The sequence below is a fragment of the Protomyctophum parallelum genome (genome assembly GCF_964188405.1).
Source record: "Protomyctophum parallelum genome assembly, chromosome: 5".
Taxonomy (NCBI): domain Eukaryota; kingdom Metazoa; phylum Chordata; class Actinopteri; order Myctophiformes; family Myctophidae; genus Protomyctophum; species Protomyctophum parallelum.
In genome coordinates, this window is record NC_139702.1 from 40,076,448 (window position 1) to 40,094,034 (window position 17,587).

The following is a 17,587-nucleotide window of genomic DNA, read 5'->3' on the forward strand; positions in this document are numbered from 1 at the left end:
GTGTGCTCCTCAGAATGACTGACATTACATATTCTAAGTAGTCAGGCTATGTCACTGGTTCCCAAACTTTTTAACCCATGACCCAAAAAAGACATTTGACGTTTGCCCGCAACACAAACTAGTGAAAATAGCCGATCAAATGCCGAATAGCAGGTTCAAATGTCGAATGAATATAGTGGCCAAAATGTAGGGCTGAAGTATTTAATGTAGGCCTATATGTTTTGTAATAATAATCAAAATCTACAAAGTAACTAACTAAAGTTTTCAAATACCTGTAGATGTAGTGGAGTAATTAAAAGTACAATATTTGGATCCGAGATGTAGTGGAATAGAAGTAAAAACATTAGAAATTGAAAAAGTAAAGTACTTCAGTAAATGCACTTAGTGACTTTCCACCACTGCACTGTATATAGATGTGATCTGTGTCAAGCATGTGGAGCAGAGGAGATAAATTGTCCTTCTCATGGAGGCTTCCAGCCATTCTTCTATAACCGTCCATACACCCACACTAAACTCTGCATTACAATGGCAAGTGACATCTCCATGTATTATTGATCCCTCATCACTAAAGGCATGCTTTGTCACTGTGTGCTTGTGCATGCATGCGTGTGTGTGTCTTTGTGTGGTTGTACTCTCAATAGGACCATGCCTCCTCCTATAGCAGCCTTTTAATAAAGGACAAGGTTATTGCTTAGCTCCTTATTTGGTCTCGTGTCACCTTCCATACAATATGGTATAGTTAAACACTGCTGGGAACATCATTAAATCAAGGAAGCACGCACGTCTCCAATTCAGGTCAGGAAATGTAACTTTTAAACAAGAGAATACCAGCACTCACGGAACTGTCCTTTAGTAAGGCACTTTGTTTCATTACAGGTATTATGCTCCAAAGCAGACCACACAACGAACAGCCTTCGTCAGCATTGTATTGCTGTAGACAAAGGAAGTGTCACATTTATATAATGTGACATATAAACGTGACACGTTTAACCTAAAATTCTGTCCTTTTACATTGTCTCCGATTCGTTATAGTTTTTGCAGATTCATCCGATTTCAAGCATTATATAAACATTTTCCCTTTTCAGCCGCAAACAAAATGATACATAGTTCAGAGTTAGTTCAGTAAGATATACTCGAATGGCTTCATGCTATGCTCAAGGGACGTACATGTTAATATGCCGCATTACTTTGTGGGTGTATACAGTGTTTGCAAGACCCACACGTTATACGCTGATGTGGCAGTCAGCTGACCAATTGCGAGGGGGTATTTAAGCTCACCTAAGCCAAATTCCAATAGCCCAAATCTCAGCCACGCGCTCACTCACACTCGCTCACTCCAGCATGGAGGTGTTACGGTGAAATTGGTGACCTGCTGAAATATGTGACAATCGTCTAGAGTCTCTAGACAATTGCATAACGTCAGTGTCCGAATGCAAATCGTTGCAGTTTGTTTATTAGCAGAGTTAAATCTAGCGGTATTCAGGCCACATATTTAAAGACCTCCATGTAAGTTGTGTGAAGTCTACAAGATGGTAACATAATTCGGCAGGTCACCAATTTCACCATAATTTGTCATGCTGGAGTGACCGAGTAGCCGATATTTTGGCTGTTGGAATTTGGCTCTAGACTGCATGATTTCTTCCTGCCTTTTTTCTGCATATGGTTCCTGGTTGTTATGTGATGTTTGCTCCCACCGCCACCCCAGGGATCTGCAATATACTGTATGTTCCCCATGGTGGTTTGTTATTTTATCTCCATCTCCCTGCTCTTAATGTTTAATGATGGTGTTTGAGCAGGGAGAAAAATGTAGCAGAGCCGAACGCCAAGATAAAATATTATACGCACACTTCTCATTCTATAATACATATTGGTTATCTATTTGTGAGTTCTCTGAAGTAGAACTCAAGTGGTTACCTACTTTTTTTGTCACCCTCTAATTTGTTTTCAGACATTACGCCTCTGGAGTATTTATTTATACTTTGTCTTTGACTCAACTATAGCCTAATGGGGTTGAGCACTTTAATTGTCCACTGCCCAAGAGACACAAAGAAAGTGCTGCTAGACAGAGATAGAGAGACGGTAAATGGAAGGGTCTTCTGATCTGACAGGCCTGCAGCGTCTCTTTCTCTGCTGCTCTTATTGGGTTAGACCACCATCACCATAGACGACCAGGTGGCCTGCTGGCCCGAGGCAGCACACTTCTGGGAAGGATAGGCCGCACGCACGCACGCACACACACACAGCATGTAATAATGCACAAAGCTCCACTGACAAGCGTGCAGTAGACAGACATATACTAATTGTTTTCACACATGACCACATTTGCTAAAGTGCATTTTGTTGAACAGTGGTCCCGATCCACGCGGGTACCAGCAATCTCTCCGCTAGTGTAATTCAGAATCCATCAGAGACACAGGACGGGTCGGGGGAAATAGGCTACAATTTACCTGGAATCAGACAGTCCCATCAACGGGTTCACTTTCGCTTTCCATGCAGCTGTGTTTGATTACAAGAAAAGCAATATGTCACCAAGGAAATCAGGACGACCCTTTTGCCATCAGTCTCTCTCCAGCTATCCAAGCTGCAAAGTCTCTCTCTGCTGTTTCTTCAGGAAATATATATGTCCCCCTGTCTGGTCTACACAAAACGAATTTCCAGAGTTTCAAGTCTTTTTTTCAAGTCTCTCTCTCTCTCTCTCCTTTTTTCTGTTTTTTTATTTTATTTGTTCAATCCCAGCACATACATACAGTATAGGCATTTTGATACGGCTAAGCTCCCAGAAGCTCCTGTAGAGAGTTTAACTGATTGAGTATCCAAGTTCAATGCACCTCAGAGTCATTCTTCTCTGAGGAAGGATTCTAATCAAAAGTTCACCGACCTTTCAGGAGGACATCGAGCTGAGCTGGATGGGAGATAGTCTAAAAGTGGTGCCCAGAGCTTTAGGAATGATCCTTCATTGTGCTTACGCACTGGGTAAAGTAACCAAGTACTATTTTACTCAAGTACTGGACGGTAACGTGTCATTGTTCCGATCGCTCATTAGTCCGACCCATTAACCCATTTAGAGCTATGAGCTTGTAGATCTGTTATTTTTCAATAGCTAAACACCAGAAGGGGTTCCCGTCACAGACATGCGCAGAGCAAGTTCAGTCAGGAAACTCAGTGCAGTTGCCAGCGGCCGTTCATTGGGCCGCCTCAGCATCACATTCTAAAATGGTAAATGGCGCCTTTATCCAAGGCGCTTTACATAGATTGTGCATTACATTAACCCAGTCACAAACCGTTGGCGGCGGAAACCATGCAAGGCACCAACCAGCACATCAGGAGCAATTAGAGGTTCAGTGTCTTGCTCAAGGACACTTCGACACTAACTCTGGGGGAGCCCAGCATCGAACTGGCAACCTTGCAGTTACCATCCAGCCACTCTACCCCTGAGCCACCGCCGCCCAGAGGTGAGTCTGAGTGAATCATGTGTTCTCATTCACATGATTCACTCATCCATTCAATCACGCAGTCATTCCATCTTCACACCGGCTATTTAAACTGGAAGTTTTGTACTGCTCATCCTGCTTGCTTGCTTGCTTGCTGTTGCTGCTGCACACTCATACTGCTGCTTATAAACTCCTCCACCCCAGCTACCACCTGTCGTTTTGGAGTACATAAAAAGCAGATCCAATTCATCACCAAACCATAATAAATATTGCTCATTGCTCATAAATATATATTCCATCTAGGGATGTGCCGATGAGACGATATAATGAATTGCTGTTATGGCCGATAACTGATATTACCGATGTCGATATGATCTCATTCTGTATTGAAAAAAATTACAATAATTATGTCCATTCTGAAAAATATATGTAACAGTGAGTCTACACTGCAGGCTTAGGCAAGTCAGATTTAACTTAAATACCTATATATTTAATATTGTGAGGTTGTAGATCTGTTCAAGCTGTTACTTTGGGCTTGTTTATCTGAAGACAGACCGATTAATCAGACCGATTAATTAATCGGTCTGATTGATTAATCAAACCGATGCAGATTAATCTAAAAACAACTCAAATCGGTCGATACCGATGTGTTTGCCGATTAATCTCCCATCATCCATTGATGAGTTCTCCTGACTGAACTTAATTACCCTATACCAACATCCCGTCTGACTAACGGGATGTCGGACTAAAGGTCCTTTCAAACGGGCAGTGATTTAACGCGCCTATAGTTCATCGCTGACCGTTGCACAGACAGTCCCCATACTGTACTTGAGCACAATTTAGATTTTTCTTTTCAGTATACTTTTACTTCTACTTAGACTGCATCTCAGAGGCATTTTTTACTGTACTGCAATTATTTGAAAACGTTATTTACTGGTTACTTTGTAGATTTTGATTATTATCACAAAACATACATTAACCACTTCAGCCCTATATTTCGGCAATTTGAAAATCGCCGATCTACAACCTGAACCTTGTAGATCTGCTATTTTCAAAAGATGTACACTTGAAAACTTGAAATCTCTCTCTCTCTTCTCTCTGGAGAAGACTGAACATCTCATTACATCGAAGTATAGCACTGTAGGAGGGTTGTCTTTAATCCAATTAATTAAAATAGATGTTTTGAGCTAAGTGTATATATAGGAGCTTACCCTAGCTTTTAGTGTGGCAAAGGAAGTGGAACGCTTTTGATGTTCAAAGTGTGGTGTGCCATCTCCCATCTCAAGTATTTTACATAGCATTTCCCTTGCAGACACTTTTAACAGGCCCTCCTCAATGTTTTAATAGTTTAAGTTATCTCACTTACAGAAGGGATTAGTTACAATGAGTAAAGGCATTACATCAATTAAAGGGTTATTTGACTTGTTCCGTGTTCCTTCCCTATTCTCATTGTAGAGCGATATCTGGCAAGGGCAAAACAAGTGAATTGCTTGCAGTAATCGAAAGACATGCTGCTTTGGAAGATTAAATCTTCTTCTGTAAATCAGAAGGACATTAAGTCACCATCTTTGAATATATAATCAAGTTCCTTGAGTATTCCAGAAATCAAAGAAAGATAGCTGAGATGGAGCCTGGGATGAAATCTTATATATACCATCCACAATATTGGTACTGTACAATGATAAAATATAGAAAATATTAAACTAATATAAAAAAGTACTATTTTCACTGAGAATGTACAGTATCACAACTCAGGAACCACAACTTCCCAATTTAGAGCATGCAGCTTAAACTCTGATGCTGGCATTCAAAGCAACCAAAGGTATGGCTCCCCCATATCTTACAAGTATGATTGAACCCTACAAACCCTCCTGCGCAGTGCGCACTCAGATCAGCCAACGCAGGGAAACTGGAAGTACCCTCACTAAAAACGCCGGGACAACGCTCCACACGTCCCAAACTCTTCTCCCTTCTGGCTCCAAAACTGTGGAATGCACTTCCCATTGCAGTCAGAACTGCAGCATCACTCCCAATCTTCCGCCGTAGCCTGAAAACCCACCTTTTCAGACTCCATCATGGCCCATAGCACTTACCCTAACCCCTTAGATAGCATTTCTGTTGGCTTAGATAGCATTTGACACAGACTTATAGCATGTTATGTAGACAGCACTATAATTGTATTGTATATAGTCATAGCACGCCATACATATATGTATAGTTTATTATGTATAGTGTATGTATAGTTTCATCATATAGATATTCCACTGTTACCTTCTTAGCTTACGCATGTCTCATGATAAATGCTTTTATGTGATGTATTCCCATGCTTTTGTTCTTGCTTAAATGTAAGTCGCTCTGGATTAAGAGCGTCTGCTAAATGCCTAAATTGTAAATTGTAATTGTAAATCTACATCAACGGCGGGGAAAGTGCTAACAACAGTAATGACCTCAACATTCTCAACAAGTATTTTAAACTGGGAGAGACTGAATTATTACTGAATTGTTTTAGTTAATTTCGTAAGCCATATGAAATGGAGCTAAACTCTAATGGCAGCTTGTGAGGAGATCCCCTGACTGATGGTGGTTTTGGCAGGTTTTGGTGGGCGGCTCAAGCACATTGCCAACAGGTAATGGACTCAAAGGGCAATGTTGTCATGTTCCTATTGCCAGGTTCCAAACATAGACCATTAGTTAAAACACAAGCTGCAGCCTGCAGGTGAGTATTGAATCAACTTTAGAAATACCTTCCTCCAAGACATCAACTATACGGTCCCATTTTACTCTCTGGTGAAAGGGCAAGAGTACTCAGATGTGACAAGACGTATGGAAGTGAGACATGAATGGGCCCTGAGGGTGGAGCATGAAGAGAAGCTGAACAGAGAAGAGATGAGGATGATCAGATGGATGTGCGGTGTTAAAAAGTGGTCTAAATCATTTTTGAAATGGCATAGCACTCCCAGGAACGATGTTTTGAAAAACGGTATGGTGTGCCACATACCGCTTTTGGAACAGCCAAATCTTCCCCTTTCAGTATGGCATCTCATCTGTGTTCAGGAAACAGCTTGTTGTCCAGAAAAGATGCACATCTACATCTGTGAACCTTCTCAGTGGCCTCCCCTTGAATGTTGACTGGCTGACTGGCTACACAAATCCACCACCATCATCTTGGTTTTGAAGATGTTTGGTACAGGAGACAATTCTTATCACTCCCGTCACTGAAGACCTTTGCTATGTCCCTGTACTCCAGAGAGTAACGAGGACAGAGGACTTGCTGTCGCTTGGCACGGTGTCAAGATCCAGGTCGTGCACAGTGACATTGAGAGTGTACTCACATGCTAATGTGGTTTAAGTGCTTCTTTTAAAGTTCAGAGAGTATAGTCAAACCACTAGGGAGTTTGGGTCCTGGTGAAACTCTGTTCCTGATAAACCCGAGTGCTCACAAACAGTGCAATCTTTTGTTTTGTGGGAGACATTCCACAACAGACTGACAAATTGTATACCCCTGTCTTAGGTATTGAAAGAGCTAATATATATCCTAGTGGTTTTCAACTACAGGTCCGGGGACTGAGGGGGTTCCACGTGGTCCCCAGCTAAATGATGGTAAGATGGTAACCAAATGGACATAGATAGTTTACTCTTGAGAGTGTAAAATGGAACCAAATGGACCCTTTAGAGGTCCATTTGGTCCATTTAGAGGTCTTTTTTACACTCTCTCAAGAGTTAAACATCTGCATTTACAAGAAGTCTACACAATTCGAGAATGTAAAATAATTGTTATTTTGATAATTGTTAGTTATCTCTCCTATGGTACAAACATCTATACAGCATGGAATTGTGGACAAAATCGTATCCAACGACAACAATACTGTATATGTTTTGGGTCTGAAAGGCTATAGGGCCCTATTTTTAATAATAAGGCCATAATCTTCTTTGCCTTTTTTATTTCATTTTTTTTTTAACTATTTTGTAAAACATAGTTAAACTAGACAGGGGTAAAAAATATGGCCCATCAAATCGTGGTCAGTGGCTGAAATGCCGAATAAAAATTGGGCCTCGATATGAGAAAGGTTGAAAACCACTGTAATAGCCTATCAGTGTGTTGGGGCTTGCTGCAGCGTAAATAGATAACACAATGGGACATCGGCGGGATGGCCGCGCTGGGACACCTTGTAGGACTACAGCTTGCGGAGCTAATCTGATCAATGCTAGATTTAGCTTCTCTTCTGGGAGTTAATAGCTCTGTTCGGTTCATAAATCACCTGCTCAACAATAAGTGTGAGCTGACACACACTGAACTGTCTTTGCTGCTGTACATGCGCACTGTAATGGGCACTATCAATCAAATGTTTATTTCATCGTGTAAATTTTGTTCCATTTGTAGATTGTTATAGTGGATTACAGCAGAGCAAAATGTACTATACAATGAATTTCAACATTATGTTACGAGTATATATTTGGCAGTTTGGCATCAGGGGTAGGTACAGCCTTTGGCACCGGGGCCAACATTGGGCCCAAATGAGGGTGATCACTGTCACACCGGATTTTTGTTTAAAAACTATTTAAAAAACATAGTCAAATAAATCCTTCACATTTGTATGTAAATTACATCCTGCACATACAGTAATTTAACTCTGAACTCTGACTGGGGAGGGAGTCTGGGAGATATAGGTGGGTTCATTGCTCTAATGATTATAACAATGTGAAAGAAAATATTTCAAAAAGGCCTTTTCATCTCGTTTGTTTTTTTGTTTTTTTTTCTACTGTTATTTCATTATTGCTGTATACATGTATTATTGCCGTTTTGATTGTTCAAGCAATTCTTTGTAACTTTAATTCAACAAGTGCTATATAAATAAAGTTTTATTATTATTATTAATTACCCATCTAAAATAATAGATAATGTTGATGACCTCTGCAAGGCGACATAATGTACGTATCCACAGTACAAATTGAAAGTTTTAAACAAGGACAAACAAATAATTGGTTGTTCTGACAAGAGAAATAGCACTTGGCGGAGAGCTTATCTGGCTCTCAGAAATGAGGTCAGGTCTGTGTGGAGAGAACTGTATAAACCACCATTAACACAAACGGTAGGAGATTTGGCCGTGGAGAATTGTGCAGTATTGTGGCTGTCAGTGCTTTTGTTTCTGTTATTTACCCCAAAAGTGATAATTATCCTTTCTGCTTGCAGAGAAAAACTGTTTACCACTGGTGTTTGGACCGTGTGCTCCTTTGCTTCAGCAACGCGCCTATTAGGCTACAGAAGTTGAAAGTGAAATGCCAGTTGTTTAATTTAGATTTGGGTCTAGCAAAAATAGCCTCAGCAGAAGGAATAATATGGAAGACCCTTTTATGTAAATATTATATTTGTCAGGAGGAGGAAGGCCAGAATGAAGGCTTTTTGAAATGCCAGTTATATTCCATTCATTTCATCATTGTTGAATTTATTTATTTTTTGTTTACTTAATTTTATGTTTCTGCTTTTATTGTTTTTTTTAAACCATAACCTTCGAGTAAATAAAAAGTTTTTGAAAATCCTATGAATAAGAATAATCTCTCTTTCTCCCTCTCTATCCTTCATGAATTATACAAAATACAGATGTAAGTTCCCACTCAGTCATTCTCGCACACAAAAAAACAAAACAAACACAGCATTCAAACTCCTTTTGTTCACAATAAGCACTCAAAACAGCTAAAATATTAATGATAATGTTAATCTTGTGTCATCCGGGGAGATTTGAATGTTTCTTTCACCTCCCCTCATTCTTTCCTCTCCCTCGTCTCCCTTTAACCCCGGGCCCCTTCCATTATTTCTCCGTGTACCTGGTGTTCAACCTTTCCCATGTCTCTCTATATGTGCGTCCCGTGTAACCTTGCCCTTCTCCTTTTCACTCTGCGTGCATTGCTCTGTTCTCACTCTATCGTGTTTGTCATGCTGTCTAATCTCTTTCTTTTCTCTCCCCCTCTCCTCCCCTCAGACACAAATTAATAGCTGATTTAAATCACTCAGTGTTGTGGCGAACAGGGAATATCCATTAGCAGCTATAAACCCATTGCCTCAGATCTCAAGGATTAGAGCAGGGGAGCAACGACGAGAGGTATAAAGTGTTTTTCAAGAGTGCAGCCCGGTGTTGTTGAGTGATCGAACATTGAATATTTATCTAGAGTTTTCTACTTGGTAGCCTATAAGACACTCCTGGAGGTCACCTACTCCATGAGTGCTATAATTTCTTGATTCTATATATATGTCATAATTCATTGTCAATATCATCAATATCATCATCATCATATGACGAAAAGAGAGCAATCTTCGTTCCTACTCTCACCTATGGTCATGAAGCGTGGGTCATGACCGAAAGAATAAGGTCGCGAATACAAGCGGCCGAAATGAGTTTTCTTCGACGGGTGGCTGACATCTTCCTTACAGATAGGGTGAGTAGTTCAGTCACATGAGAGAGACTTGGAGTTGCTGCTCCTTCGCCTGGAAAGGAGCCAGCTGAGGTGGTTCGGGCATCTGGTTAGGATGCCTCTCGGGCGCCTCCCTAGGGAGGTCCTCGATGCACGTCCCACTGGGAGGAGACCCCAGGGCAGACCAAGGCGCAGTTGGAGGAAACATATCAACTCACTGGCCTTGGAACGTCTCCCCAAGGAGGAATACTAATGTTGCTCTGGAGAGGGAAGTCTGTTGGAGCTGTTACCCCCCGCGACCCGACTACGGATAAGCGGTTGAAGATGGATGGATGGATGGAATATCATCATTTGGCTTATTAAGCTACAGACTCTACAAACTTGGAGCCAGTCGTTGTCATTCATGAATGCATTTCCATATTCATATTTAGGTAAATGTAATTACTTTTAAACCAACTAGGGATTTTGTTTAATTGGATCGCAAAAAGCAATTTATTCCGTGTAAGTAATACCTTAGCTAATGTAAATCTGCCAGGTGAATCAAACAATCAAAAAATAACGACCACCGTAAAATTACTCATGACAGAATGAAAAGAATATAATTGCTTCAATATGTGGTTTCCAAAGCTAACTTAGAGCACGAGCAAGGTTTAAAGCATTAGAGCATCTTGCTGTGCAGTGAGTGTTGTCCAAAGCTCATTGAAGCACAAAAAACTTATATAACTTATAAAATATATATCCTTATCTGACCAAGATCATAGAGTACCAATAAGTCTGATGTCACTTATGTACCCCGTCACACAATGTTGTTTTTCTCATTCTAAATCCCATAGATTTCCATAAATCTTTTTTTTCCCAGAACCAAAAATAAACAAATGAGTCCAGCGATTTTACTCATAATGTATGGATGAAGCATCAACTGACAGTGAAAAGGTAGGAATATCCAAATTGACTACAATTCTTAGGCTTACAAATACACTGATGGCCTAGCAGTTAAGGTGCATACTACATACAGGCTCTATTGTACCCCGACAGTGAGTCGCAGGTTCGATTCCTGAGCCAGACGACATTTGCTGCGTGTCTCTCCCTGTCTCGCTCTCCCCTGGTTTCCTGTCCATCTCTACTATACTATCCAAAATAAAGGATAGAAACAAAATAACACACACACACACACACACACACACACACACACACACACACACACACACACACACACACAGATAACTAAATAATGTCACTAAATCGAAATAATTTCCGGTTGCTTTTAGGATTGATCTTTGGCAGGCCAGAAACAAAGTGCATTGCAGTAATCAAGTTGAGAGACAACAAAAGCGTGGATCAAGGTCTTGCATCGTCCAACGTCTAAAGTTAGTTACCAATGTCCACGACTTGACAGCTTCCCTCTAAAGGCTATGGCTATGCTACGCGCACTCTTCAGCACCATGGACAGCGAAGGCAAGTCACAGTTGAGAGGAAGGAGAAACAAATCAAATAGGTGCACAGCAATTAAAGGCCCTATGATTATTTAATAAAGTCATCAAACTAATGTTGCCGTAGAGACCCGAGAGTGAGTCCACATCATTGCAATCGATACTGTCGGGGCAGGCCCAAAAGGATGGGGCAATCGGTGCACTTAACCTCGTTTCAAACCATTTGCACTACTAGAGAGAAGTCAATTCTTAAACTCAAGAGTCTGATAGGGGCTGCTACAGTACATGTGTCTGCCAACATTTGTAAAAGTCAATACCTTAATTGGAGATCACGAGAGACATCCTCAGCTATACAGAATAGAATGCATGTCGGATACCCTCAATTGAGCATATACTAACAGGCAAACTGAAATGACACAGATGCTTTTCCGCAGGTCCGGACGTGGTTAAAGAGGATGAGAAGGATGGGATGCTGATGAAGATCACAGAGGATTGGACTCCTGCCAGCTGACAGGGTCCATTTCTCTCACAGAGAGTCACACGTTGGTCCTGCTCTTCTCTTTCCACTGCTGGAAGAAGTACCTCACCATTTGGGGTAGAATGGGGTAGAAGTAATCGTATTGAAAATTGACAATAGTTACTTCACACCACTGTCTCTTTCCTCCTTTATCCTTACATGGCCTTTATCCGTATATACCATAGAGTAATAAAAGGATAGAGACCGAACCGAAGCGCTAGCCCCGCCCCCAAGCTATTCATTTCAGTGGAAGTTGCTCAGTGGCGTTTTGAAGCACCCGGAAGACTGCCGGAAGTACAATTATAACTCAATGGCTTGAGCGAGCTTACGTTTAGCCCGGTTTGACGCACGTTACGCACATGGTGTCATGAACGTCCGTCCACCTCCATGAAAGTGCTGCAGTTCCACATTTCACCAGTATGGTCAACGTTGGATAGCCTTAGCCCAGTAAGGCTATCCAACGTTGATATACATGGTATTTCCTCCTTTACCCGTATATGGTATTTCCTCCTTTATACTGTATGGTCTAAGCAGGTTCGTATAGATGAGAGAGTTACAACAACTCTGTTCACTTCATGGGGCCAGTCCAATGGCAGCTCTTCTACATACAGTATAGACTTCTATTGGCAAAGTGTGACAACGGCCTGAACCGAACGTTTACGGGATGCATTGGAGTCTTTACGGAATTACCTCTGCGACACGATTCATTCATACATTTAACCTGGCCCCATTCCGCCTGCAGTACCAGTTTTGACCAGTAGGGACGGCGGCTTGCCTTCAACATTGCCCAGCCATTCTGCAGGCTTGGGCTGTTCTCAACCCCCTCATTGGCAGAACTCTCCTTTCAATGCCTCTGGGTCTGTAAGTCTTCCCTCTTTAACCTTATCATTTTTATGGGCTTTCCTCCTTATCCTTATACGATCTTTCATCTCCAGCCCTGTCCTGTCATCTTTTCTCGTCCCTCGCCTTAGTTCCCTTAACCTTCCTCCAGTATTATCTTTTCATATTGCATCTGTCTTCCACAAATATGCAATGTTTTACATGAATAAAAGTAAATAATAAAATGCTACATTTTATCTTATCAAGGCAGCAAGCTCATGTTTGTTGTTGCTGTAGTCAAGGTCAAGAATGATAATGCTTTCGGCTGTGCGTGTGTGCGTGCGTGTACACACACACATGCGTGTGTACATGTGTGTCTTACGCAATGACATCGAATGGTGTTCCTTTTTGATCGGTAGCACCATAGGTGCAACAAAGTTGGAATTCAATGAAAATGGTAATGAGCTATTTTATATGTTCAAATGCCTAGTGTGGAGGATACCATAAGGACCCGAGGCAATACGATGAAAAACACAATATTTATGATTCCGAAAGGTTTGAAATCGTTCATATTTGACCTGAACACTGGAGGAAGGTTAAACCACCAATCTCTTGTCGCCATCATTTCAAACATTTGGTGACCTGGGGCACATTTGATAGCTATTTCTATTAAATCCTTTTTAAAGATTCTTTCCTGCGAAGCGAAAGGAGTTGCACAAGGAGTTGCACAATTGATTGATTGATGTTCCTATACTGCTTTTCACTTCCCACTTGAGCAATGTCCAGATCTGGCTGACATCAATGTCACCAGTTTGACTTAAAGCTTGGCTCAGTCTCAGCTCAGACTATTGTCATCTGGCAGGCTGAGCTTGAAGGTCATTGCTGTAATTCAGAATGTGCTAGATATGGGTGTGGGTGGGAGGGGTGCAGTTGGAGTGTCTAAGCCAGGATTGAGCCGAGAAGGAGAGGAAACACTAGAGCAGCTCAGACATTTAAGCCCATTTTATTCATGGAGGTACTAGGAACTTACAGTAGGCATGGCAAACAAGGTACGTAAAGGTACGTAACTTGGCATACATAAAACAACAGGCCAAGAAGGCATATGTTTGGAATGTGAGGAGTCGGACCAAGTTTTACACTTTTCAAGGGTCTATTTTACAGTTGGAGTTCTAATTTAAATTCAGTTAAGATTAGGTAAACACTAAGATTAGGTAGGCTATTAATTTATGGCCTACTTATACAGCCTATATAGGTAAGCCATGAAGCAATTGAGAAACTGTGGGTTAAGTAGTTCTGTGTGTAGTATGCATGCCACTCACTCAGTGACTCAATACACTGTCATTAAATCACAATCATGCAAGGACACAGAGAGACAGATCCAGAAATCTCCATATATGGGCAGAAAAGGGACACAGACAGATGGGTGGAACGGGTACTCTGATACGGGTACAACGGGTATTGCATAGCTGGGTGGGGCATGGATCTCCAACTTCCATCGTTACCGACTCGGTGCTCTATAGCCAGGCACCGCTCTAGTATAACAGAAATATGGCATAACGTGGCAAAAATACACAAAGTAAAAGAAGATAGTACATACAGTTCTGCCCAACAGCAGACATTACGGTGCAGCAATTGGGTTGCAATTTCATATTGAAGATTGGCATTTGGTGGTTCAACAAATTTACACCTGTACTAGGCAGCCCTTTTTTCAATATTACATGTGAGGATAGGGAAGGAGTTGTGCAGGCCGAAAAGGCTTCTGTGAGTGTGCTATAGAGTAATGAAAGTGCAGCAAATAAGTAAGTAAAAGTATGTGAGAAAGTATCTATCATCCATCCATCCTTCTTCAACCACTTTTCCGTAGTCGGGTCGTGGGGGCAACAGCTCCACCAGAGAGCTCCAGACATCCCTTTCCAGAGCAACATTAGTAACTTCCTCCTGGGGGACCCCGAGGCATTCCAAGCCAGTGAGTCGGTGTGATCCCTCTATCTGTGCCTTGGTCTTCCCAGGGCTCTCCTCCCAGTGGGACGTGGTCCTTGGTCTTCCCAGGGGTCTCCTCCCAGTGGGACGTGACTCAAGGACCTCCCTAGGGAGACGCCCGAGAGGCATCCTAACCAGATGCCTGAACCACCTAAGCTGGCTCCTTTCCAGGCGAAGAAGCAGCGACTCTACTCCGAGTCTCTCTCATGTGACCGAACTTCTCACCCTATCTCTAAGGGACATGCCAGCCACCCGTCGAAGAATGTATCCATCAGGCTACTGCAATATAGAAATACTCTAAGTAAAAGTCCGAAATACAATATGTACTTGAGTAAAAGTCAAAAGTATTAGCATCAACATGTATACAAAAAGTACTCATTGTGCCGAATGTCTCATTTCAAGTTTTTAAACGTTTAAAAATAGCTCATCTACAAGCGACACACTGTGAGCTTGTATATTGGCTATTTTCAAATGGACGAAATGTATAGGGCTGAAGTGGTTAATATAAGTTTTGTAAAAAAAATAATAATAATAATAATTATAATATATATATATATATATATATATATATATATATTGGTGACAAAAGCTTGTGCAAGTGTGCAGCTAGAGAGACTTGTTGAGGGAATGAAAGGGGCAGTGATTCCTGTTGGTGTCACTCTCCGCTAGATAGAGGACATTGATAATAAGCACAGGCGAGCAGGCGTGTATGTCCTTGGAACAAGTTCACCAGATGGCACTGTTCCAACCGCATGCTCATTGGGAGACTGTAGCAACTGATTGTAATGTGCTTGTGCGCGCGCGCACACACACACACACACACACACACACACACACACACACACACACACACACACACACACACACACACACACACACACACACACACACACACACACACACACACACACAAACACACATGTGAGACGACTGAATTCATGCCAATGTTTGTAATTAGCACGGGCGATGACACTCTGCATTTTGGCAACAACCCGTTGGGGAAGCCAATGCAGAAGGAAATGAGGCCGGCGAGTTAAAAGGGAAAGAGCGGCACATGAAAGCACACATCCAGAAGAGATAAAGGACAGAATGGAAGGACAATAAAGAAGCCTAGTGGAGCAGGAGATTTGTAGACAGAATGGGCGGAGGGAATGAAAATAAATGAATGTGAGGAGTCGGTGTGGGTAGAAGAAGAAGGGGAAATCACAGAATGCAGATTCTGTAATAGATCAATGTGTTTTACTAACACGCTGAGTTCTGTTCCACCGGGGCCCGTCCCATGCTGAAAATAAATGCACTCTGCTGCAATGCACAATGGATCGGACAAAACCCTCTAGTCTCCGAAGCCTGTGCTCTGCTATGAAGCTCAAAGGTAATATAAGGACACAGCTGTTCGGTCAAACAAGAAAAGGAGAAGAATGGTGTGAATTATGGATCTATTTCAGGTCCTTTGTGAGTGAGGATGACAGCTCCACAAAAGGAAATAAAAACAAGAATTGGCATGGCAACATCAGCCATGACAAGACAAGAAGCAACACCATCAGTGTCCCGGGGAAGGTCAGACTAGGTACAAATCACTTGTACTCTCTACCCTACTCTACGGTAGTGAGAGCTGGACACACACAGCAGAAACTGAGCGCAAGATACAGTCCTTCGCAAAACAAGTGCTACACAGAAGAATGCTACATATCATATAAAGAACTAATTATTACGTTAAGACTGATAGTTACCACCCATGCTGGAGAACAGGAGCCCTATACTCTCAACAGTAAAACGTTGTAAACTGGCCTGGTATGGTCATGTTCGAATACGTTCCTGTCAAAGACCATCCTACAGAGTACAGTAGAGGGAGTGAGTGAGTGAGTGAGTGAGTGAGTGACTGAGGTCTACATATACAATACACAGACAGACAATTATAGTCGGCAAACAGTCGAGGCCAGCGTCCTCACTTCCTACATTCACACACCAATGGTGGCAACCACTGGAGGCAATGTGGGGTTCAGTGTCTTGCCCAAGGACACTTCGACAGACAGGAGGAGCCGGGATTCGAACCACCGACCCGCGGACCATTGGACGACCTGCTCTACCTGCTCGGCTGTATATATACACCTCTTGAGCTACAGCCTCTCTAATTCATTATCAAAGGGAGAAAACGGTTAGCCATGACTCTTACAGGTCAATGTAACTAAATTAATAAAAATAAAACAAAGAGGTCAATATAATTATAATGGTTAAACACAAATCAGTCAAGTTCATGAAATATCGGAAGATACTGTTTTACCATTATTTTGAAACCTTTTAGATTGGCTTGTATAATATAACCTGGTAATGAATTGCCTGGTAAAGTATAACAGATGTCCTCACTTTGGGGAAATTAAACCTTCCTTGTTCCATTACATGACTTGTTTGATATTCATGACTAGAGCCTGGAACTGTTCAAGCAAGCCACCTCATACAACAACTTAAGTGCAGATGTGATGTTCTGTTTCTGCCGGACACGGTTTGCGTTATAAATGTGCAATAAAGGAAATGTCACTTAATTCTCCCTGACTAAAGTCAAGTCAAAGTCAAGTCAAGCGGCAGGCGACCTTTCCTATCAACCGCGAGCTAATTCAAAGGCACTCAAAGAAGTGTGATGAAGCAGAGCCTCTTAACCAGAGGAAACCATTTACTATTCTTCTTTGATAACATTATTCAAAAGTCAAAGATCTCTGTGGACCTTTTTGTGGTTGGTATAGTCAAGCACAAACACAAGTCAATTTCCCCTGGTGGGTGCTAACCTTGCGATGGTCCCCTTGACGGCTCCATCTGCATTCACAGCGTATAACGTTCCCCTTGTATCGCCCGTGTCATCTCAATGTTGCAGGGCCTTTCATGTATATATCATTGCTGTCGAGCACAAACTCTTATCTCCATTATTTTAACTTTTGTAAATGTCAATTTATTTTTTGTAAATAAATGCCATACTTTATCAGAGTGTCACACAAACGTATAGCAAAACT